General features: G+C 41.2%; 1 protein-coding gene across 1 annotated transcript in view; it reads left to right on the top strand.

Annotated features, from left to right (window-relative positions):
* The window catches only part of Pacs1 (phosphofurin acidic cluster sorting protein 1), a 218,023-nt gene that overhangs the window by 175,109 nt on the left and 39,387 nt on the right, over window positions 1–3,527 (top strand). The window lies entirely within an intron of this gene.

The following is a 3,527-nucleotide window of genomic DNA, read 5'->3' as shown; positions in this document are numbered from 1 at the left end:
TTTTTGCGGAACCAGGGATTGAACTCAGGCCCTTGTGCTTGCTAGGGAAGCGCTTATTCCACTGAGCCATCTCCCCAGCCCCTGCCATCTCCCTGGCTCCCTATCAATCTTATATTATTCTTCTTTAAATCATCTATCAGCTGTTGAACTGATTTTTGTTTTTTTGTGGTCCCTTGCTATTTTTAAGAAATCTTTCGGGGCCAGGTAGATGGCTGGGGCCAGGTAGATGGCTCAGTAGAATAAGCGCTTCCCTGGCAAGCACAAGGGTCTGAGTTCAATCCCCAGTTCTGAAAAAAAGAAAGAAAAGAAATCTTTCGTTTCATGATCGCTAACCACACCCCTATCTTCTCCATTTTGTCCATAATCTGTCCTCACATTGGCTCATTCTACTACATATACTTTCAATGGAATTTTTAATCTCCTGGATATCTGTTTAAATCTTTCATGGATTCCATTTATTTCCTTTGTTGAGCATTAATGGATTACATCATTTTCCTAAACTATTGTATTTCTTATCTGTATCTACTCTAGAGTCACTAACCATGTCTTTGCTTATAGTCACCTCCTCTGTAATTGTGTGAGAAATTATTTCTGATCTTTTTTTCTAGAACCTCATTCATCTATTTTGTTACTTCTGCTGTTACCACTTCAGAGTGCAAGTGGCTTTCAAATTGTTCCTTCCACCTCATTGTCCCCTGGGTTTGCCTTTGATGAGTTGGAAATCTGGGATTGTATCTTAAGTGTCTTCTCACTTTGTTGGTGGTATTGTTGTTTTTTAGTTTAATTCCAGGGTTGATGCTTGTAAATTACTTATGAGAGCTTTATTTGTAGTATTTAAACCCTTAGGAAGTGACTACTTCTCAAAGATGACTTCCAGGTGTAGCTGGCTTTTGGGTTTTGAGTCTGTTACAAAATCTTGCCTCCTAAACCAAGCATGGTAGTACATGCTTATAATCCGAGCACTTGAGAGGCTGAGGCAGGAGGATTTCTATGAGTTCGAAACTAGCCTGAGCTACAAAGTCAGTTGAAGGCCAGCCTGAACTGCATAGTGAAACCTGTCAAAAAGACAAAAGACAAAAAAAAAAAATCCTACCTCCTCCTCCTCCTCAATTTATTGGGGACCAGAAGTTTCTGCCTATTTGGTGTGGCCTCTAGTTCTTTGGCACTGGCCTATAGTATTCTTTATGACCCTTAGGCAATCGATTATGTCACTTTGGCTAAAGTAGTACAATCAGCAATAACAGTAGCATCAAACATAGCCTAGAAAGTGACAAACTGTGGTGATATTAATTTTCCACCTTTAACTGTATGAACTAGGTTTGTGGTTATATAACAAATCTAAAACAAGCCAGAAAATGCTGTACTGTAAATATGTCCTCAATATGATGATTTTAGGCTGAGGCAGGAGGATCGTTGTGAGCTCAAGGCCAGCCTGAACTGCACAGCAAGGCACTGTCTCAAAAAGACCAAAAAAAAAAAAAAAACAATAATAATAAAAAGTAATTTTACCCTCAGGAGGGAAAATTTTTAAAGGGCTTAGGGGAAAAAATAGAAAAAGAGAAAGAGTAGGTTCAAGGCTAGAGAACAAGGGCCAGCCAAATAGCTCAGTGGATTAAAGTGCCTGCAAGCCGATGCAGGGACCAGGGTTCGATCCCCGGGCCTGCCATGCCAGTCCTGCCTCCTAGGCATGCTAAGATAGCCATTGAGACTGGATATGGTGGCGAACACCTGTAATCCCAGCTCATGAGAGGCTGTAAACAGGCGGATCACCATGAGTCCGATCTAGTAGTGAGACCCTGAACACCCTGTAGACCCTTCCCTAAAATACAAAAAAAAAAAAAAAAGGCTAGAGAGCAAAGGAAATTGACACAAATTTTAGGAAATCAATGAAGAAGACAGGAAAGAGAAGAGAAAAATAAAATCAGAATAAAACAACAACAAAAGTCTAGAGGGCTAAGTGTTGTGGCATATGCCTGTCATCTCAGCAGTCAGTACCAGCCTGGATTGCATGGTAAACCCTGTCTTAAAAAGACCGAAAAAAAAAAAAAAAAAGAAAGAAAGAAAGAAAGAAAGAAAGAAAGAAAGAAAGAAAGAAAGAAACTGTCTTCACTCATGAAAATAGGAACAATGAAAAAAAAATGTCTACTTCAAGACATGTCTCTTCTGATACTGGTAGACAAGAGTGGGCAGACAGAGCCCAAATCCTGGTTAATTAATTCTAGCAAGGGAGCCATAGATCTACAGCTGGGATTAATGAATAATCTCAGCAAGCCTGCACCTTTAGTTCCACAGGCATTCGGGTGGTTTCTGGCTATAAGGCTGGAACCTACTTTGTTCAGCCTGCAACATTCTTTGTCCATATTGCTGACTTGAACTCAGCTTCTAGACATCATACTGACTTGAACTTGGTTGCAGCACACCCTGGTACTAGGAGACGATAGATGGAGCCTAGGAGCCTACCTGCATCTTCTCTGAGTCCCAAGCCCAATTGGACACCTCTCCGAGATGGTGACTGGCCAATCACCCTCTCCTGGGAAATGTCAGCCTAAGTAATTCACCAGCCCCCATAAGCCTCTGTATCCATCGCTCTGTTCCACTGGTGTATTTTTCCATAGAGGCTTCTGGGGTGCCCAGTAGTCACTGTCCAACCAAGCACTGTCTCCAGGGGACATAGCAGTCACTTGGACTGAAGTCACTCACCAGCTATTGAAGCACAGAATATCCCCTGCTCCATTACACGGTTGCATTTATCCTTGGAGGCTTCAGAATTCACCCACTTTCATTGTATTTCCATAGATTCTGTCTTCGTTTTTCTCGGTATGAGCAAGGATCTGGAGAGAAAGTGAATATTGCCCCTCCACTGTTCTAGATTGAGGTCTGTTTCTTCACTTTCTCTGTGCCTCCAGTTTATCCTTCAGATCTTTCCTACATCCTGGAGATCCATAGCCCTCCTTTTCTTCCCCATGTTGTTATATTCCAATGTCTGGATTCCAAATCTTGCCAGTATGGTGGCACATGCCTATGATCCTAGCACTCAGGAAGCTGAGGCAGGAAGATTGCTGCAAGTTTGAGGCCAGCATAGTAAATTCAGAGTCAGACAGAAGTACATAGTGAGGCCTTGACAGAAAGAAAGAAAGAAAAAAAAGAAAGAAAGAAAGAAAGAAAGATTGATTGATTGATTGATTGATTGATTCCAAACCTTGGAGAGGTTGGTTTATTGCTGCTTGCCACTCTGCCATCAGGTCAATCTTACCTGCATTCTCTCTTCTCTGTGTTCTACAATTTATAAGAAGAAAATCTGGAGAGATCCAACTAAATGACTAGGGTTCACTAGTCAAACAGGTTCCCATTATCCAGTAAAGTTTTAACCTTAAGTATTTCATATATTTTTATCTCAGCCACATAAGTATGTGTTTGGCAAGCACAAGGCCCTGAGTTCAATCCCTGGTACTACCAAAAAAAAAAAAAAAGTATAAATAGGTGAGTTAAAAAGAAATACATAGGGGCTGGTGAGATGGCTCAGTGGT

This window comes from Octodon degus, unplaced genomic scaffold (assembly GCF_000260255.1).
Source record: "Octodon degus isolate 3935 unplaced genomic scaffold, OctDeg1.0 scaffold00018, whole genome shotgun sequence".
Taxonomy (NCBI): domain Eukaryota; kingdom Metazoa; phylum Chordata; class Mammalia; order Rodentia; family Octodontidae; genus Octodon; species Octodon degus.
Note: the sequence above shows the minus strand (reverse complement) of the source record. Positions and strands in the feature narration are given on the sequence as shown.